Here is a 20765-nt window from a genome sequence, read left to right on the forward strand (position 1 = left end):
ACAGCAGGACCTGCCTGTCGCTCACGCTTGAAGCTTTTGATCTTTCGGGACCACTCTCAGGGAGACGGCGTACGCAAACTGTAATCCGTCTGCTGCAGACCAGCTGAGTGAGTGGGTGCACTTGCAGTTTTAAAAGCAAGTGAAGAATGCGGGCATTGATCCCACTACCTCACGCATGCACTCTGCCATTTGAGCTAATCGCCCGGTCGGTGAGCTGGCCATGCTTTGACTTCTTCCGCAGTGGATCCTGAGTAGCCACGCTCCAGGATGTGCAGAAAATCCTCTCATCCGTCGGACGGCTGAGACCAAACATTGCTGATGCCTGTCTCGCTGAAACAACCAACTTGTCGGAGGAGCAGCAGCGGCAGCTGGTGGACTCAGGCGAGGCGGAAGGCCACATGGACGAGGAAAGAAGTGCTGAGGAGATGGCAATTGCTGATTGGAGGTCGAAACGACTTCAACCTTGGCGCAGCCACCACGAGCGTGAGGTGACGTCGGGTGGCCCCGCCTGACTGATAGAAGACTTAATTTGGTTGCAGTGAGCACAAAGTGCTTTCATGCGTTTGTGTTGAAATAAAGGCACCCTGCTGGCCGTCAGCTGCAGCACGGAGACAGCTGGCTCTTTGCAGAGGGGGAAGGGCGTGTGCTGATGTGTCCTGAAAGCGGTGTCGCGTTTTCAGCTCATCTGTGTTGCTGTGGCCCGCGTGCTGGTGAATGCTCACTCTTTCCAAAAACGCAGCCGAGGCTCCTTCGAGCCGGAATTGAACCAGCGACCTAAGGATGACAGATTTGCGACACACTACAGTCCTCCGCTCTACCAGCTGAGCTATCGAAGGAGAGCCCAGCAGTGGCTCTCCCTTGCTGATACTTTGCCGCACTCCTCCACTAATGTGACGCCGTTGCCTCCCTGAAAATCTGTCACTCTGGGAGATCCTGAGCCAATGGCTGATCTCCACAGCTTCGGCCAGTGCTGGCATGAAGAAATCGTCTTGAGTGCTGATCCGAAACTGCCAGATTCTGCCGGTACAGTACCTGACTCGCAGCTTCATGTACATGTCAGGTTAGGGTTTGGGCGCAGCTTACCGACTGGTTCAAGTTGCCTCCAAACACGTCCAGGACCTGCCCGCTGACCTCAGGCAGCTCACCCACCACCTGTATGATCCTTTCAAGGAGCTGACTTTCACCCGCAGGCGTTTGCCTTCGCTGCGCAGCTCGACTTTCTTCCTACGCTGCACCCTGAAACAGCAGGACCTGCCTGTCGCTCACGCTTGAAGCTTTTGATCTTTCGGGACCACTCTCAGGGAGGCGGCGTACGCAAACGGTAATCCGTCTGCTGCAGACCAGCTGAGTGAGTGGGTGCACTTGCAGTTTTAAAAGCAAGTGAAGAATGCGGGCATTGATCCCACTACCTCACGCATGCACTCTGCCATTTGAGCTAATCGCCCGGTCGTTGAACTGGCCATGCTTTGACTTCTTCCGCAGTGGATCCTGAGTAGCCACGCTCCAGGATGTGCAGAAAATCCTCTCATCCGTCGGACGGCTGAGACCAAACATTGCTGATGCCTGTCTCGCTGAAACAACCAACTTGTCGGAGGAGCAGCAGCGGCAGCTGGTGGACTCAGGCGAGGCGGAAGGCCACATGGACGAGGAAAGAAGTGCTGAGGAGATGGCAATTGCTGATTGGAGGTCGAAACGACTTCAACCTTGGCGCAGCCACCACGAGCGTGAGGTGACGTCGGGTGGCCCCGCCTGACTGATAGAAGACTTAATTTGGTTGCAGTGAGCACAAAGTGCTTTCATGCGTTTGTGTTGAAAAAAAGGCACCCTGCTGGCCGTCAGCTGCAGCACGGAGACAGCTGGCTCTTTGCAGAGGGGGAAGGGCGTGTGCTGATGTGTCCTGAAAGCGGTGTCGCGTTTTCAGCTCATCTGTGTTGCTGTGGCCCGCGTGCTGGTGAATGCTCACTCTTTCCAAAAACGCAGCCGAGGCTCCTTCGAGCCGGAATTGAACCAGCGACCTAAGGATGACAGATTTGCGACACACTACAGTCCTCCGCTCTACCAGCTGAGCTATCGAAGGAGAGCCCAGCAGTGGTTCTCCCTTGCTGATACTTTGCCGCACTCCTCCACTAATGTGACGCCGTTGCCTCCCTGAAAATCTGTCACTCTGGGAGATCCTGAGCCAATGGCTGATCTCCACAGCTTCGGCCAGTGCTGGCATGAAGAAATCGTCTTGAGTGCTGATCCGAAACTGCCAGATTCTGCCGGTACAGTACCTGACTCGCAGCTTCATGTACATGTCAGGTTAGGGTTTGGGCGCAGCTTACCGACTGGTTCAAGTCGCCACCAAACACGTCCAGGACCTGCCCGCTGACCTCAGGCAGCTCACCCACCACCTGTATGATCCTTTCAAGGAGCTGACTTTCACCCGCAGGCGTTTGCCTTCGCTGCGCAGCTCGACTTTCTTCCTACGCTGCACCCTGAAACAGCAGGACCTGCCTGTCGCTCACGCTTGAAGCTTTTGATCTTTCGGGACCACTCTCAGGGAGGCGGCGTACGCAAACGGTAATCCGTCTGCTGCAGACCAGCTGAGTGAGTGGGTGCACTTGCAGTTTTAAAAGCAAGTGAAGAATGCGGGCATTGATCCCACTACCTCACGCATGCACTCTGCCATTTGAGCTAATCGCCCGGTCGTTGAACTGGCCATGCTTTGACTTCTTCCGCAGTGGATCCTGAGTAGCCACGCTCCAGGATGTGCAGAAAATCCTCTCATCCGTCGGACGGCTGAGACCAAACATTGCTGATGCCTGTCTCGCTGAAACAACCAACTTGTCGGAGGAGCAGCAGCGGCAGCTGGTGGACTCAGGCGAGGCGGAAGGCCACATGGACGAGGAAAGAAGTGCTGAGGAGATGGCAATTGCTGATTGGAGGTCGAAACGACTTCAACCTTGGCGCAGCCACCACGAGCGTGAGGTGACGTCGGGTGGCCCCGCCTGACTGATAGAAGACTTAATTTGGTTGCAGTGAGCACAAAGTGCTTTCATGCGTTTGTGTTGAAATAAAGGCACCCTGCTGGCCGTCAGCTGCAGCACGGAGACAGCTGGCTCGTTGCAGAGGGGGAAGAGCGTGTGCTGATGTGTCCTGAAAGCGGTGTCGCGTTTTCAGCTCATCTGTGTTGCTGTGGCCCGCGTGCTGGTGAATGCTCACTCTTTCCAAAAACGCAGCCGAGGCTCCTTCGAGCCAGAATTGAACCAGCGACCTAAGGATGACAGATTTGCGACACACTACAGTCCTCCGCTCTACCAGCTGAGCTATCGAAGGAGAGCCCAGCAGTGGCTCTCCCTTGCTGATACTTTGCCGCACTCCTCCACTAATGTGACGCCGTTGCCTTCCTGAAAATCTGTCACTCTGGGAGATCCTGAGCCAATGGCTGATCTCCACAGCTTCGGCCAGTGCTGGCATGAAGAAATCGTCTTGAGTGCTGATCCGAAACTGCCAGATTCTGCCGGTACAGTACCTGACTCGCAGCTTCATGTACATGTCAGGTTAGGGTTTGGGCCGCAGCTTACCGACTGGTTCAAGTTGCCTCCAAACACGTCCAGGACGTGCCCGCTGACCTCAGGCAGCTCACCCACCACCTGTATGATCCTTTCAAGGAGCTGACTTTCACCCGCAGGCGTTTGCCTTCGCTGCGCAGCTCGACTTTCTTCCTACGCTGCACCCTGAAACAGCAGGACCTGCCTGTCGCTCACGCTTGAAGCTTTTGATCTTTCGGGACCACTCTCAGGGAGACGGCGTACGCAAGCTGTAATCCGTCTGCTGCAGACCAGCTGAGTGAGTGGGTGCACTTGCAGTTTTAAAAGCAAGTGAAGAATGCGGGCATTGATCCCACTACCTCACGCATGCACTCTGCCATTTGAGCTAATCGCCCGGTCGGTGAGCTGGCCATGCTTTGACTTCTTCCGCAGTGGATCCTGAGTAGCCACGCTCCAGGATGTGCAGAAAATCCTCTCATCCGTCGGACGGCTGAGACCAAACATTGCTGATGCCTGTCTCGCTGAAACAACCAACTTGTCGGAGGAGCAGCAGCGGCAGCTGGTGGACTCAGGCGAGGCGGAAGGCCACATGGACGAGGAAAGAAGTGCTGAGGAGATGGCAATTGCTGATTGGAGGTCGAAACGACTTCAACCTTGGCGCAGCCACCACGAGCGTGAGGTGACGTCGGGTGGCCCCGCCTGACTGATAGAAGACTTAATTTGGTTGCAGTGAGCACAAAGTGCTTTCATGCGTTTGTGTTGAAATAAAGGCACCCTGCTGGCCGTCAGCTGCAGCACGGAGACAGCTGGCTCTTTGCAGAGGGGGAAGGGCGTGTGCTGATGTGTCCTGAAAGCGGTGTCGCGTTTTCAGCTCATCTGTGTTGCTGTGGCCCACGTGCTGGTGAATGCTCACTCTTTCCAAAAACGCAGCCGAGGCTCCTTCGAGCCGGAATTGAACCAGCGACCTAAGGATGACAGATTTGCGACACACTACAGTCCTCCGCTCTACCAGCTGAGCTATCGAAGGAGAGCCCAGCAGTGGTTCTCCCTTGCTGATACTTTGCCGCACTCCTCCACTAATGTGACGCCGTTGCCTCCCTGAAAATCTGTCACTCTGGGAGATCCTGAGCCAATGGCTGATCTCCACAGCTTCGGCCAGTGCTGGCATGAAGAAATCGTCTTGAGTGCTGATCCGAAACTGCCAGATTCTGCCGGTACAGTACCTGACTCGCAGCTTCATGTACATGTCAGGTTAGGGTTTGGGCGCAGCTTACCGACTGGTTCAAGTCGCCACCAAACACGTCCAGGACCTGCCCGCTGACCTCAGGCAGCTCACCCACCACCTGTATGATCCTTTCAAGGAGCTGACTTTCACCCGCAGGCGTTTGCCTTCGCTGCGCAGCTCGACTTTCTTCCTACGCTGCACCCTGAAACAGCAGGACCTGCCTGTCGCTCACGCTTGAAGCTTTTGATCTTTCGGGACCACTCTCAGGGAGGCGGCGTACGCAAACGGTAATCCGTCTGCTGCAGACCAGCTGAGTGAGTGGGTGCACTTGCAGTTTTAAAAGCAAGTGAAGAATGCGGGCATTGATCCCACTACCTCACGCATGCACTCTGCCATTTGAGCTAATCGCCCGGTCGTTGAACTGGCCATGCTTTGACTTCTTCCGCAGTGGATCCTGAGTAGCCACGCTCCAGGATGTGCAGAAAATCCTCTCATCCGTCGGACGGCTGAGACCAAACATTGCTGATGCCTGTCTCGCTGAAACAACCAACTTGTCGGAGGAGCAGCAGCGGCAGCTGGTGGACTCAGGCGAGGCGGAAGGCCACATGGACGAGGAAAGAAGTGCTGAGGAGATGGCAATTGCTGATTGGAGGTCGAAACGACTTCAACCTTGGCGCAGCCACCACGAGCGTGAGGTGACGTCGGGTGGCCCCGCCTGACTGATAGAAGACTTAATTTGGTTGCAGTGAGCACAAAGTGCTTTCATGCGTTTGTGTTGAAATAAAGGCACCCTGCTGGCCGTCAGCTGCAGCACGGAGACAGCTGGCTCGTTGCAGAGGGGGAAGAGCGTGTGCTGATGTGTCCTGAAAGCGGTGTCGCGTTTTCAGCTCATCTGTGTTGCTGTGGCCCGCGTGCTGGTGAATGCTCACTCTTTCCAAAAACGCAGCCGAGGCTCCTTCGAGCCAGAATTGAACCAGCGACCTAAGGATGACAGATTTGCGACACACTACAGTCCTCCGCTCTACCAGCTGAGCTATCGAAGGAGAGCCCAGCAGTGGCTCTCCCTTGCTGATACTTTGCCGCACTCCTCCACTAATGTGACGCCGTTGCCTTCCTGAAAATCTGTCACTCTGGGAGATCCTGAGCCAATGGCTGATCTCCACAGCTTCGGCCAGTGCTGGCATGAAGAAATCGTCTTGAGTGCTGATCCGAAACTGCCAGATTCTGCCGGTACAGTACCTGACTCGCAGCTTCATGTACATGTCAGGTTAGGGTTTGGGCCGCAGCTTACCGACTGGTTCAAGTTGCCTCCAAACACGTCCAGGACGTGCCCGCTGACCTCAGGCAGCTCACCCACCACCTGTATGATCCTTTCAAGGAGCTGACTTTCACCCGCAGGCGTTTGCCTTCGCTGCGCAGCTCGACTTTCTTCCTACGCTGCACCCTGAAACAGCAGGACCTGCCTGTCGCTCACGCTTGAAGCTTTTGATCTTTCGGGACCACTCTCAGGGAGACGGCGTACGCAAACTGTAATCCGTCTGCTGCAGACCAGCTGAGTGAGTGGGTGCACTTGCAGTTTTAAAAGCAAGTGAAGAATGCGGGCATTGATCCCACTACCTCACGCATGCACTCTGCCATTTGAGCTAATCGCCCGGTCGGTGAGCTGGCCATGCTTTGACTTCTTCCGCAGTGGATCCTGAGTAGCCACGCTCCAGGATGTGCAGAAAATCCTCTCATCCGTCGGACGGCTGAGACCAAACATTGCTGATGCCTGTCTCGCTGAAACAACCAACTTGTCGGAGGAGCAGCAGCGGCAGCTGGTGGACTCAGGCGAGGCGGAAGGCCACATGGACGAGGAAAGAAGTGCTGAGGAGATGGCAATTGCTGATTGGAGGTCGAAACGACTTCAACCTTGGCGCAGCCACCACGAGCGTGAGGTGACGTCGGGTGGCCCCGCCTGACTGATAGAAGACTTAATTTGGTTGCAGTGAGCACAAAGTGCTTTCATGCGTTTGTGTTGAAATAAAGGCACCCTGCTGGCCGTCAGCTGCAGCACGGAGACAGCTGGCTCTTTGCAGAGGGGGAAGGGCGTGTGCTGATGTGTCCTGAAAGCGGTGTCGCGTTTTCAGCTCATCTGTGTTGCTGTGGCCCGCGTGCTGGTGAATGCTCACTCTTTCCAAAAACGCAGCCGAGGCTCCTTCGAGCCGGAATTGAACCAGCGACCTAAGGATGACAGATTTGCAACACACTACAGTCCTCCGCTCTACCAGCTGAGCTATCGAAGGAGAGCCCAGCAGTGGCTCTCCCTTGCTGATACTTTGCCGCACTCCTCCACTAATGTGACGCCGTTGCCTCCCTGAAAATCTGTCACTCTGGGAGATCCTGAGCCAATGGCTGATCTCCACAGCTTCGGCCAGTGCTGGCATGAAGAAATCGTCTTGAGTGCTGATCCGAAACTGCCAGATTCTGCCGGTACAGTACCTGACTCGCAGCTTCATGTACATGTCAGGTTAGGGTTTGGGCGCAGCTTACCGACTGGTTCAAGTTGCCTCCAAACACGTCCAGGACCTGCCCGCTGACCTCAGGCAGCTCACCCACCACCTGTATGATCCTTTCAAGGAGCTGACTTTCACCCGCAGGCGTTTGCCTTCGCTGCGCAGCTCGACTTTCTTCCTACGCTGCACCCTGAAACAGCAGGACCTGCCTGTCGCTCACGCTTGAAGCTTTTGATCTTTCGGGACCACTCTCAGGGAGGCGGCGTACGCAAACGGTAATCCGTCTGCTGCAGACCAGCTGAGTGAGTGGGTGCACTTGCAGTTTTAAAAGCAAGTGAAGAATGCGGGCATTGATCCCACTACCTCACGCATGCACTCTGCCATTTGAGCTAATCGCCCGGTCGTTGAACTGGCCATGCTTTGACTTCTTCCGCAGTGGATCCTGAGTAGCCACGCTCCAGGATGTGCAGAAAATCCTCTCATCCGTCGGACGGCTGAGACCAAACATTGCTGATGCCTGTCTCGCTGAAACAACCAACTTGTCGGAGGAGCAGCAGCGGCAGCTGGTGGACTCAGGCGAGGCGGAAGGCCACATGGACGAGGAAAGAAGTGCTGAGGAGATGGCAATTGCTGATTGGAGGTCGAAACGACTTCAACCTTGGCGCAGCCACCACGAGCGTGAGGTGACGTCGGGTGGCCCCGCCTGACTGATAGAAGACTTAATTTGGTTGCAGTGAGCACAAAGTGCTTTCATGCGTTTGTGTTGAAATAAAGGCACCCTGCTGGCCGTCAGCTGCAGCACGGAGACAGCTGGCTCTTTGCAGAGGGGGAAGGGCGTGTGCTGATGTGTCCTGAAAGCGGTGTCGCGTTTTCAGCTCATCTGTGTTGCTGTGGCCCGCGTGCTGGTGAATGCTCACTCTTTCCAAAAACGCAGCCGAGGCTCCTTCGAGCCGGAATTGAACCAGCGACCTAAGGATGACAGATTTGCAACACACTACAGTCCTCCGCTCTACCAGCTGAGCTATCGAAGGAGAGCCCAGCAGTGGCTCTCCCTTGCTGATACTTTGCCGCACTCCTCCACTAATGTGACGCCGTTGCCTCCCTGAAAATCTGTCACTCTGGGAGATCCTGAGCCAATGGCTGATCTCCACAGCTTCGGCCAGTGCTGGCATGAAGAAATCGTCTTGAGTGCTGATCCGAAACTGCCAGATTCTGCCGGTACAGTACCTGACTCGCAGCTTCATGTACATGTCAGGTTAGGGTTTGGGCGCAGCTTACCGACTGGTTCAAGTTGCCTCCAAACACGTCCAGGACCTGCCCGCTGACCTCAGGCAGCTCACCCACCACCTGTATGATCCTTTCAAGGAGCTGACTTTCACCCGCAGGCGTTTGCCTTCGCTGCGCAGCTCGACTTTCTTCCTACGCTGCACCCTGAAACAGCAGGACCTGCCTGTCGCTCACGCTTGAAGCTTTTGATCTTTCGGGACCACTCTCAGGGAGGCGGCGTACGCAAACGGTAATCCGTCTGCTGCAGACCAGCTGAGTGAGTGGGTGCACTTGCAGTTTTAAAAGCAAGTGAAGAATGCGGGCATTGATCCCACTACCTCACGCATGCACTCTGCCATTTGAGCTAATCGCCCGGTCGTTGAACTGGCCATGCTTTGACTTCTTCCGCAGTGGATCCTGAGTAGCCACGCTCCAGGATGTGCAGAAAATCCTCTCATCCGTCGGACGGCTGAGACCAAACATTGCTGATGCCTGTCTCGCTGAAACAACCAACTTGTCGGAGGAGCAGCAGCGGCAGCTGGTGGACTCAGGCGAGGCGGAAGGCCACATGGACGAGGAAAGAAGTGCTGAGGAGATGGCAATTGCTGATTGGAGGTCGAAACGACTTCAACCTTGGCGCAGCCACCACGAGCGTGAGGTGACGTCGGGTGGCCCCGCCTGACTGATAGAAGACTTAATTTGGTTGCAGTGAGCACAAAGTGCTTTCATGCGTTTGTGTTGAAAAAAAGGCACCCTGCTGGCCGTCAGCTGCAGCACGGAGACAGCTGGCTCTTTGCAGAGGGGGAAGGGCGTGTGCTGATGTGTCCTGAAAGCGGTGTCGCGTTTTCAGCTCATCTGTGTTGCTGTGGCCCGCGTGCTGGTGAATGCTCACTCTTTCCAAAAACGCAGCCGAGGCTCCTTCGAGCCAGAATTGAACCAGCGACCTAAGGATGACAGATTTGCGACACACTACAGTCCTCCGCTCTACCAGCTGAGCTATCGAAGGAGAGCCCAGCAGTGGCTCTCCCTTGCTGATACTTTGCCGCACTCCTCCACTAATGTGACGCCGTTGCCTTCCTGAAAATCTGTCACTCTGGGAGATCCTGAGCCAATGGCTGATCTCCACAGCTTCGGCCAGTGCTGGCATGAAGAAATCGTCTTGAGTGCTGATCCGAAACTGCCAGATTCTGCCGGTACAGTACCTGACTCGCAGCTTCATGTACATGTCAGGTTAGGGTTTGGGCCGCAGCTTACCGACTGGTTCAAGTTGCCTCCAAACACGTCCAGGACGTGCCCGCTGACCTCAGGCAGCTCACCCACCACCTGTATGATCCTTTCAAGGAGCTGACTTTCACCCGCAGGCGTTTGCCTTCGCTGCGCAGCTCGACTTTCTTCCTACGCTGCACCCTGAAACAGCAGGACCTGCCTGTCGCTCACGCTTGAAGCTTTTGATCTTTCGGGACCACTCTCAGGGAGACGGCGTACACAAACTGTAATCCGTCTGCTGCAGACCAGCTGAGTGAGTGGGTGCACTTGCAGTTTTAAAAGCAAGTGAAGAATGCGGGCATTGATCCCACTACCTCACGCATGCACTCTGCCATTTGAGCTAATCGCCCGGTCGGTGAGCTGGCCATGCTTTGACTTCTTCCGCAGTGGATCCTGAGTAGCCACGCTCCAGGATGTGCAGAAAATCCTCTCATCCGTCGGACGGCTGAGACCAAACATTGCTGATGCCTGTCTCGCTGAAACAACCAACTTGTCGGAGGAGCAGCAGCGGCAGCTGGTGGACTCAGGCGAGGCGGAAGGCCACATGGACGAGGAAAGAAGTGCTGAGGAGATGGCAATTGCTGATTGGAGGTCGAAACGACTTCAACCTTGGCGCAGCCACCACGAGCGTGAGGTGACGTCGGGTGGCCCCGCCTGACTGATAGAAGACTTAATTTGGTTGCAGTGAGCACAAAGTGCTTTCATGCGTTTGTGTTGAAATAAAGGCACCCTGCTGGCCGTCAGCTGCAGCACGGAGACAGCTGGCTCTTTGCAGAGGGGGAAGGGCGTGTGCTGATGTGTCCTGAAAGCGGTGTCGCGTTTTCAGCTCATCTGTGTTGCTGTGGCCCGCGTGCTGGTGAATGCTCACTCTTTCCAAAAACGCAGCCGAGGCTCCTTCGAGCCGGAATTGAACCAGCGACCTAAGGATGACAGATTTGCAACACACTACAGTCCTCCGCTCTACCAGCTGAGCTATCGAAGGAGAGCCCAGCAGTGGCTCTCCCTTGCTGATACTTTGCCGCACTCCTCCACTAATGTGACGCCGTTGCCTCCCTGAAAATCTGTCACTCTGGGAGATCCTGAGCCAATGGCTGATCTCCACAGCTTCGGCCAGTGCTGGCATGAAGAAATCGTCTTGAGTGCTGATCCGAAACTGCCAGATTCTGCCGGTACAGTACCTGACTCGCAGCTTCATGTACATGTCAGGTTAGGGTTTGGGCGCAGCTTACCGACTGGTTCAAGTTGCCTCCAAACACGTCCAGGACCTGCCCGCTGACCTCAGGCAGCTCACCCACCACCTGTATGATCCTTTCAAGGAGCTGACTTTCACCCGCAGGCGTTTGCCTTCGCTGCGCAGCTCGACTTTCTTCCTACGCTGCACCCTGAAACAGCAGGACCTGCCTGTCGCTCACGCTTGAAGCTTTTGATCTTTCGGGACCACTCTCAGGGAGGCGGCGTACGCAAACGGTAATCCGTCTGCTGCAGACCAGCTGAGTGAGTGGGTGCACTTGCAGTTTTAAAAGCAAGTGAAGAATGCGGGCATTGATCCCACTACCTCACGCATGCACTCTGCCATTTGAGCTAATCGCCCGGTCGTTGAACTGGCCATGCTTTGACTTCTTCCGCAGTGGATCCTGAGTAGCCACGCTCCAGGATGTGCAGAAAATCCTCTCATCCGTCGGACGGCTGAGACCAAACATTGCTGATGCCTGTCTCGCTGAAACAACCAACTTGTCGGAGGAGCAGCAGCGGCAGCTGGTGGACTCAGGCGAGGCGGAAGGCCACATGGACGAGGAAAGAAGTGCTGAGGAGATGGCAATTGCTGATTGGAGGTCGAAACGACTTCAACCTTGGCGCAGCCACCACGAGCGTGAGGTGACGTCGGGTGGCCCCGCCTGACTGATAGAAGACTTAATTTGGTTGCAGTGAGCACAAAGTGCTTTCATGCGTTTGTGTTGAAAAAAAGGCACCCTGCTGGCCGTCAGCTGCAGCACGGAGACAGCTGGCTCTTTGCAGAGGGGGAAGGGCGTGTGCTGATGTGTCCTGAAAGCGGTGTCGCGTTTTCAGCTCATCTGTGTTGCTGTGGCCCGCGTGCTGGTGAATGCTCACTCTTTCCAAAAACGCAGCCGAGGCTCCTTCGAGCCGGAATTGAACCAGCGACCTAAGGATGACAGATTTGCGACACACTACAGTCCTCCGCTCTACCAGCTGAGCTATCGAAGGAGAGCCCAGCAGTGGTTCTCCCTTGCTGATACTTTGCCGCACTCCTCCACTAATGTGACGCCGTTGCCTCCCTGAAAATCTGTCACTCTGGGAGATCCTGAGCCAATGGCTGATCTCCACAGCTTCGGCCAGTGCTGGCATGAAGAAATCGTCTTGAGTGCTGATCCGAAACTGCCAGATTCTGCCGGTACAGTACCTGACTCGCAGCTTCATGTACATGTCAGGTTAGGGTTTGGGCGCAGCTTACCGACTGGTTCAAGTCGCCACCAAACACGTCCAGGACCTGCCCGCTGACCTCAGGCAGCTCACCCACCACCTGTATGATCCTTTCAAGGAGCTGACTTTCACCCGCAGGCGTTTGCCTTCGCTGCGCAGCTCGACTTTCTTCCTACGCTGCACCCTGAAACAGCAGGACCTGCCTGTCGCTCACGCTTGAAGCTTTTGATCTTTCGGGACCACTCTCAGGGAGGCGGCGTACGCAAACGGTAATCCGTCTGCTGCAGACCAGCTGAGTGAGTGGGTGCACTTGCAGTTTTAAAAGCAAGTGAAGAATGCGGGCATTGATCCCACTACCTCACGCATGCACTCTGCCATTTGAGCTAATCGCCCGGTCGTTGAACTGGCCATGCTTTGACTTCTTCCGCAGTGGATCCTGAGTAGCCACGCTCCAGGATGTGCAGAAAATCCTCTCATCCGTCGGACGGCTGAGACCAAACATTGCTGATGCCTGTCTCGCTGAAACAACCAACTTGTCGGAGGAGCAGCAGCGGCAGCTGGTGGACTCAGGCGAGGCGGAAGGCCACATGGACGAGGAAAGAAGTGCTGAGGAGATGGCAATTGCTGATTGGAGGTCGAAACGACTTCAACCTTGGCGCAGCCACCACGAGCGTGAGGTGACGTCGGGTGGCCCCGCCTGACTGATAGAAGACTTAATTTGGTTGCAGTGAGCACAAAGTGCTTTCATGCGTTTGTGTTGAAATAAAGGCACCCTGCTGGCCGTCAGCTGCAGCACGGAGACAGCTGGCTCGTTGCAGAGGGGGAAGAGCGTGTGCTGATGTGTCCTGAAAGCGGTGTCGCGTTTTCAGCTCATCTGTGTTGCTGTGGCCCGCGTGCTGGTGAATGCTCACTCTTTCCAAAAACGCAGCCGAGGCTCCTTCGAGCCAGAATTGAACCAGCGACCTAAGGATGACAGATTTGCGACACACTACAGTCCTCCGCTCTACCAGCTGAGCTATCGAAGGAGAGCCCAGCAGTGGCTCTCCCTTGCTGATACTTTGCCGCACTCCTCCACTAATGTGACGCCGTTGCCTTCCTGAAAATCTGTCACTCTGGGAGATCCTGAGCCAATGGCTGATCTCCACAGCTTCGGCCAGTGCTGGCATGAAGAAATCGTCTTGAGTGCTGATCCGAAACTGCCAGATTCTGCCGGTACAGTACCTGACTCGCAGCTTCATGTACATGTCAGGTTAGGGTTTGGGCCGCAGCTTACCGACTGGTTCAAGTTGCCTCCAAACACGTCCAGGACGTGCCCGCTGACCTCAGGCAGCTCACCCACCACCTGTATGATCCTTTCAAGGAGCTGACTTTCACCCGCAGGCGTTTGCCTTCGCTGCGCAGCTCGACTTTCTTCCTACGCTGCACCCTGAAACAGCAGGACCTGCCTGTCGCTCACGCTTGAAGCTTTTGATCTTTCGGGACCACTCTCAGGGAGACGGCGTACGCAAACTGTAATCCGTCTGCTGCAGACCAGCTGAGTGAGTGGGTGCACTTGCAGTTTTAAAAGCAAGTGAAGAATGCGGGCATTGATCCCACTACCTCACGCATGCACTCTGCCATTTGAGCTAATCGCCCGGTCGGTGAGCTGGCCATGCTTTGACTTCTTCCGCAGTGGATCCTGAGTAGCCACGCTCCAGGATGTGCAGAAAATCCTCTCATCCGTCGGACGGCTGAGACCAAACATTGCTGATGCCTGTCTCGCTGAAACAACCAACTTGTCGGAGGAGCAGCAGCGGCAGCTGGTGGACTCAGGCGAGGCGGAAGGCCACATGGACGAGGAAAGAAGTGCTGAGGAGATGGCAATTGCTGATTGGAGGTCGAAACGACTTCAACCTTGGCGCAGCCACCACGAGCGTGAGGTGACGTCGGGTGGCCCCGCCTGACTGATAGAAGACTTAATTTGGTTGCAGTGAGCACAAAGTGCTTTCATGCGTTTGTGTTGAAATAAAGGCACCCTGCTGGCCGTCAGCTGCAGCACGGAGACAGCTGGCTCTTTGCAGAGGGGGAAGGGCGTGTGCTGATGTGTCCTGAAAGCGGTGTCGCGTTTTCAGCTCATCTGTGTTGCTGTGGCCCGCGTGCTGGTGAATGCTCACTCTTTCCAAAAACGCAGCCGAGGCTCCTTCGAGCCGGAATTGAACCAGCGACCTAAGGATGACAGATTTGCAACACACTACAGTCCTCCGCTCTACCAGCTGAGCTATCGAAGGAGAGCCCAGCAGTGGCTCTCCCTTGCTGATACTTTGCCGCACTCCTCCACTAATGTGACGCCGTTGCCTCCCTGAAAATCTGTCACTCTGGGAGATCCTGAGCCAATGGCTGATCTCCACAGCTTCGGCCAGTGCTGGCATGAAGAAATCGTCTTGAGTGCTGATCCGAAACTGCCAGATTCTGCCGGTACAGTACCTGACTCGCAGCTTCATGTACATGTCAGGTTAGGGTTTGGGCGCAGCTTACCGACTGGTTCAAGTTGCCTCCAAACACGTCCAGGACCTGCCCGCTGACCTCAGGCAGCTCACCCACCACCTGTATGATCCTTTCAAGGAGCTGACTTTCACCCGCAGGCGTTTGCCTTCGCTGCGCAGCTCGACTTTCTTCCTACGCTGCACCCTGAAACAGCAGGACCTGCCTGTCGCTCACGCTTGAAGCTTTTGATCTTTCGGGACCACTCTCAGGGAGGCGGCGTACGCAAACGGTAATCCGTCTGCTGCAGACCAGCTGAGTGAGTGGGTGCACTTGCAGTTTTAAAAGCAAGTGAAGAATGCGGGCATTGATCCCACTACCTCACGCATGCACTCTGCCATTTGAGCTAATCGCCCGGTCGTTGAACTGGCCATGCTTTGACTTCTTCCGCAGTGGATCCTGAGTAGCCACGCTCCAGGATGTGCAGAAAATCCTCTCATCCGTCGGACGGCTGAGACCAAACATTGCTGATGCCTGTCTCGCTGAAACAACCAACTTGTCGGAGGAGCAGCAGCGGCAGCTGGTGGACTCAGGCGAGGCGGAAGGCCACATGGACGAGGAAAGAAGTGCTGAGGAGATGGCAATTGCTGATTGGAGGTCGAAACGACTTCAACCTTGGCGCAGCCACCACGAGCGTGAGGTGACGTCGGGTGGCCCCGCCTGACTGATAGAAGACTTAATTTGGTTGCAGTGAGCACAAAGTGCTTTCATGCGTTTGTGTTGAAAAAAAGGCACCCTGCTGGCCGTCAGCTGCAGCACGGAGACAGCTGGCTCTTTGCAGAGGGGGAAGGGCGTGTGCTGATGTGTCCTGAAAGCGGTGTCGCGTTTTCAGCTCATCTGTGTTGCTGTGGCCCGCGTGCTGGTGAATGCTCACTCTTTCCAAAAACGCAGCCGAGGCTCCTTCGAGCCGGAATTGATCCAGCGACCTAAGGATGACAGATTTGCGACACACTACAGTCCTCCGCTCTACCAGCTGAGCTATCGAAGGAGAGCCCAGCAGTGGCTCTCCCTTGCTGATACTTTGCCGCACTCCTCCACTAATGTGACGCCGTTGCCTCCCTGAAAATCTGTCACTCTGGGAGATCCTGAGCCAATGGCTGATCTCCACAGCTTCGGCCAGTGCTGGCATGAAGAAATCGTCTTGAGTGCTGATCCGAAACTGCCAGATTCTGCCGGTACAGTACCTGACTCGCAGCTTCATGTACATGTCAGGTTAGGGTTTGGGCGCAGCTTACCGACTGGTTCAAGTTGCCTCCAAACACGTCCAGGACCTGCCCGCTGACCTCAGGCAGCTCACCCACCACCTGTATGATCCTTTCAAGGAGCTGACTTTCACCCGCAGGCGTTTGCCTTCGCTGCGCAGCTCGACTTTCTTCCTACGCTGCACCCTGAAACAGCAGGACCTGCCTGTCGCTCACGCTTGAAGCTTTTGATCTTTCGGGACCACTCTCAGGGAGGCGGCGTACGCAAACGGTAATCCGTCTGCTGCAGACCAGCTGAGTGAGTGGGTGCACTTGCAGTTTTAAAAGCAAGTGAAGAATGCGGGCATTGATCCCACTACCTCACGCATGCACTCTGCCATTTGAGCTAATCGCCCGGTCGTTGAACTGGCCATGCTTTGACTTCTTCCGCAGTGGATCCTGAGTAGCCACGCTCCAGGATGTGCAGAAAATCCTCTCATCCGTCGGACGGCTGAGACCAAACATTGCTGATGCCTGTCTCGCTGAAACAACCAACTTGTCGGAGGAGCAGCAGCGGCAGCTGGTGGACTCAGGCGAGGCGGAAGGCCACATGGACGAGGAAAGAAGTGCTGAGGAGATGGCAATTGCTGATTGGAGGTCGAAACGACTTCAACCTTGGCGCAGCCACCACGAGCGTGAGGTGACGTCGGGTGGCCCCGCCTGACTGATAGAAGACTTAATTTGGTTGCAGTGAGCACAAAGTGCTTTCATGCGTTTGTGTTGAAATAAAGGCACCCTGCTGGCCGTCAGCTGCAGCACGGAGACAGCTGGCTCGTTGCAGAGGGGGAAGAGCGTGTGCTGATGTGTCCTGAAAGCGGTGTCGCGTTTTCAGCTCATCTGTGTTGCTGTGGCCCGCGTGCTGGTGAATGCTCACTCTTTCCAAAAACGCAGCCGAGGCTCCTTCGAGCCGGAATTGATCCAGCGACCTAAGGATGACAGATTTGCGACACACTACAGTCCTCCGCTCTACCAGCTGAGCTATCGAAGGAGAGCCCAGCAGTGGCTCTCCCTTGCTGATACTTTGCCGCACTCCTCCACTAATGTGACGCCGTTGCCTCCCTGAAAATCTGTCACTCTGGGAGATCCTGAGCCAATGGCTGATCTCCACAGCTTCGGCCAGTGCTGGCATGAAGAAATCGTCTTGAGTGCTGATCCGAAACTGCCAGATTCTGCCGGTACAGTACCTGACTCGCAGCTTCATGTACATGTCAGGTTAGGGTTTGGGCGCAGCTTACCGACTGGTTCAAGTTGCCTCCAAACACGTCCAGGACCTGCCCGCTGACCTCAGGCAGCTCACCCACCACCTGTATGATCCTTTCAAGGAGCTGACTTTCACCCGCAGGCGTTTGCCTTCGCTGCGCAGCTCGACTTTCTTCCTACGCTGCACCCTGAAACAGCAGGACCTGCCTGTCGCTCACGCTTGAAGCTTTTGATCTTTCGGGACCACTCTCAGGGAGGCGGCGTACGCAAACGGTAATCCGTCTGCTGCAGACCAGCTGAGTGAGTGGGTGCACTTGCAGTTTTAAAAGCAAGTGAAGAATGCGGGCATTGATCCCACTACCTCACGCATGCACTCTGCCATTTGAGCTAATCGCCCGGTCGTTGAACTGGCCATGCTTTGACTTCTTCCGCAGTGGATCCTGAGTAGCCACGCTCCAGGATGTGCAGAAAATCCTCTCATCCGTCGGACGGCTGAGACCAAACATTGCTGATGCCTGTCTCGCTGAAACAACCAACTTGTCGGAGGAGCAGCAGCGGCAGCTGGTGGACTCAGGCGAGGCGGAAGGCCACATGGACGAGGAAAGAAGTGCTGAGGAGATGGCAATTGCTGATTGGAGGTCGAAACGACTTCAACCTTGGCGCAGCCACCACGAGCGTGAGGTGACGTCGGGTGGCCCCGCCTGACTGATAGAAGACTTAATTTGGTTGCAGTGAGCACAAAGTGCTTTCATGCGTTTGTGTTGAAAAAAAGGCACCCTGCTGGCCGTCAGCTGCAGCACGGAGACAGCTGGCTCTTTGCAGAGGGGGAAGGGCGTGTGCTGATGTGTCCTGAAAGCGGTGTCGCGTTTTCAGCTCATCTGTGTTGCTGTGGCCCGCGTGCTGGTGAATGCTCACTCTTTCCAAAAACGCAGCCGAGGCTCCTTCGAGCCGGAATTGATCCAGCGACCTAAGGATGACAGATTTGCGACACACTACAGTCCTCCGCTCTACCAGCTGAGCTATCGAAGGAGAGCCCAGCAGTGGTTCTCCCTTGCTGATACTTTGCCGCACTCCTCCACTAATGTGACGCCGTTGCCTCCCTGAAAATCTGTCACTCTGGGAGATCCTGAGCCAATGGCTGATCTCCACAGCTTCGGCCAGTGCTGGCATGAAGAAATCGTCTTGAGTGCTGATCCGAAACTGCCAGATTCTGCCGGTACAGTACCTGACTCGCAGCTTCATGTACATGTCAGGTTAGGGTTTGGGCGCAGCTTACCGACTGGTTCAAGTCGCCACCAAACACGTCCAGGACCTGCCCGCTGACCTCAGGCAGCTCACCCACCACCTGTATGATCCTTTCAAGGAGCTGACTTTCACCCGCAGGCGTTTGCCTTCGCTGCGCAGCTCGACTTTCTTCCTACGCTGCACCCTGAAACAGCAGGACCTGCCTGTCGCTCACGCTTGAAGCTTTTGATCTTTCGGGACCACTCTCAGGGAGGCGGCGTACGCAAACGGTAATCCGTCTGCTGCAGACCAGCTGAGTGAGTGGGTGCACTTGCAGTTTTAAAAGCAAGTGAAGAATGCGGGCATTGATCCCACTACCTCACGCATGCACTCTGCCATTTGAGCTAATCGCCCGGTCGTTGAACTGGCCATGCTTTGACTTCTTCCGCAGTGGATCCTGAGTAGCCACGCTCCAGGATGTGCAGAAAATCCTCTCATCCGTCGGACGGCTGAGACCAAACATTGCTGATGCCTGTCTCGCTGAAACAACCAACTTGTCGGAGGAGCAGCAGCGGCAGCTGGTGGACTCAGGCGAGGCGGAAGGCCACATGGACGAGGAAAGAAGTGCTGAGGAGATGGCAATTGCTGATTGGAGGTCGAAACGACTTCAACCTTGGCGCAGCCACCACGAGCGTGAGGTGACGTCGGGTGGCCCCGCCTGACTGATAGAAGACTTAATTTGGTTGCAGTGAGCACAAAGTGCTTTCATGCGTTTGTGTTGAAATAAAGGCACCCTGCTGGCCGTCAGCTGCAGCACGGAGACAGCTGGCTCGTTGCAGAGGGGGAAGAGCGTGTGCTGATGTGTCCTGAAAGCGGTGTCGCGTTTTCAGCTCATCTGTGTTGCTGTGGCCCGCGTGCTGGTGAATGCTCACTCTTTCCAAAAACGCAGCCGAGGCTCCTTCGAGCCAGAATTGAACCAGCGACCTAAGGATGACAGATTTGCGACACACTACAGTCCTCCGCTCTACCAGCTGAGCTATCGAAGGAGAGCCCAGCAGTGGCTCTCCCTTGCTGATACTTTGCCGCACTCCTCCACTAATGTGACGCCGTTGCCTTCCTGAAAATCTGTCACTCTGGGAGATCCTGAGCCAATGGCTGATCTCCACAGCTTCGGCCAGTGCTGGCATGAAGAAATCGTCTTGAGTGCTGATCCGAAACTGCCAGATTCTGCCGGTACAGTACCTGACTCGCAGCTTCATGTACATGTCAGGTTAGGGTTTGGGCGCAGCTTACCGACTGGTTCAAGTCGCCACCAAACACGTCCAGGACCTGCCCGCTGACCTCAGGCAGCTCACCCACCACCTGTATGATCCTTTCAAGGAGCTGACTTTCACCCGCAGGCGTTTGCCTTCGCTGCGCAGCTCGACTTTCTTCCTACGCTGCACCCTGAAACAGCAGGACCTGCCTGTCGCTCACGCTTGAAGCTTTTGATCTTTCGGGACCACTCTCAGGGAGGCGGCGTACGCAAACGGTAATCCGTCTGCTGCAGACCAGCTGAGTGAGTGGGTGCACTTGCAGTTTTAAAAGCAAGTGAAGAATGCGGGCATTGATCCCACTACCTCACGCATGCACTCTGCCATTTGAGCTAATCGCCCGGTCGTTGAACTGGCCATGCTTTGACTTCTTCCGCAGTGGATCCTGAGTAGCCACGCTCCAGGATGTGCAGAAAATCCTCTCATCCGTCGGACGGCTGAGACCAAACATTGCTGATGCCTGTCTCGCTGAAACAACCAACTTGTCGGAGGAGCAGCAGCGGCAGCTGGTGGACTCAGGCGAGGCGGAAGGCCACATGGACGAGGAAAGAAGTGCTGAGGAGATGGCAATTGCTGATTGGAGGTCGAAACGACTTCAACCTTGGCGCAGCCACCACGAGCGTGAGGTGACGTCGGGTGGCCCCGCCTGACTGATAGAAGACTTAATTTGGTTGCAGTGAGCACAAAGTGCTTTCATGCGTTTGTGTTGAAATAAAGGCACCCTGCTGGCCGTCAGCTGCAGCACGGAGACAGCTGGCTCGTTGCAGAGGGGGAAGAGCGTGTGCTGATGTGTCCTGAAAGCGGTGTCGCGTTTTCAGCTCATCTGTGTTGCTGTGGCCCGCGTGCTGGTGAATGCTCACTCTTTCCAAAAACGCAGCCGAGGCTCCTTCGAGCCAGAATTGAACCAGCGACCTAAGGATGACAGATTTGCGACACACTACAGTCCTCCGCTCTACCAGCTGAGCTATCGAAGGAGAGCCCAGCAGTGGCTCTCCCTTGCTGATACTTTGCCGCACTCCTCCACTAATGTGACGCCGTTGCCT

General features: G+C 55.5%; 8 non-coding genes across 8 annotated transcripts; all 8 read right to left on the reverse strand.

Annotated features, from left to right (window-relative positions):
- Positions 1 to 746: 746 nt before the first annotated feature.
- On the reverse strand, positions 747 to 836 carry trnay-gua (transfer RNA tyrosine (anticodon GUA)). Its single transcript is given in 2 exon segments — positions 747 to 782; positions 800 to 836. It is a non-coding gene; the product is annotated as a tRNA-Tyr (tRNA).
- A 1151-nt stretch (positions 837 to 1987) lies between these two features.
- Positions 1988 to 2077, reverse strand: trnay-gua (transfer RNA tyrosine (anticodon GUA)). Its single transcript is given in 2 exon segments — positions 1988 to 2023; positions 2041 to 2077. It is a non-coding gene; the product is annotated as a tRNA-Tyr (tRNA).
- A 2393-nt stretch (positions 2078 to 4470) lies between these two features.
- Positions 4471 to 4560, reverse strand: trnay-gua (transfer RNA tyrosine (anticodon GUA)). The gene is given in 2 exon segments: positions 4471 to 4506; positions 4524 to 4560. It is a non-coding gene; the product is annotated as a tRNA-Tyr (tRNA).
- A 2393-nt stretch (positions 4561 to 6953) lies between these two features.
- Positions 6954 to 7043, reverse strand: trnay-gua (transfer RNA tyrosine (anticodon GUA)). The gene is given in 2 exon segments: positions 6954 to 6989; positions 7007 to 7043. It is a non-coding gene; the product is annotated as a tRNA-Tyr (tRNA).
- Positions 7044 to 8194: 1151 nt separating this feature from the next.
- On the reverse strand, positions 8195 to 8284 carry trnay-gua (transfer RNA tyrosine (anticodon GUA)). Its single transcript is given in 2 exon segments — positions 8195 to 8230; positions 8248 to 8284. It is a non-coding gene; the product is annotated as a tRNA-Tyr (tRNA).
- A 2393-nt stretch (positions 8285 to 10677) lies between these two features.
- Positions 10678 to 10767, reverse strand: trnay-gua (transfer RNA tyrosine (anticodon GUA)). The gene is given in 2 exon segments: positions 10678 to 10713; positions 10731 to 10767. It is a non-coding gene; the product is annotated as a tRNA-Tyr (tRNA).
- A 1151-nt stretch (positions 10768 to 11918) lies between these two features.
- trnay-gua (transfer RNA tyrosine (anticodon GUA)) lies at positions 11919 to 12008 on the reverse strand. The gene is given in 2 exon segments: positions 11919 to 11954; positions 11972 to 12008. It is a non-coding gene; the product is annotated as a tRNA-Tyr (tRNA).
- Positions 12009 to 14401: 2393 nt separating this feature from the next.
- On the reverse strand, positions 14402 to 14491 carry trnay-gua (transfer RNA tyrosine (anticodon GUA)). The gene is given in 2 exon segments: positions 14402 to 14437; positions 14455 to 14491. It is a non-coding gene; the product is annotated as a tRNA-Tyr (tRNA).
- Positions 14492 to 20765: the final 6274 nt, after the last annotated feature.

The sequence above is a fragment of the Chiloscyllium plagiosum genome, unplaced genomic scaffold (genome assembly GCF_037043375.1).
Source record: "Chiloscyllium plagiosum isolate Xiang-an unplaced genomic scaffold, Cpla_swu_hap1 HiC_scaffold_55, whole genome shotgun sequence".
Lineage (NCBI taxonomy): Eukaryota > Metazoa > Chordata > Chondrichthyes > Orectolobiformes > Hemiscylliidae > Chiloscyllium > Chiloscyllium plagiosum.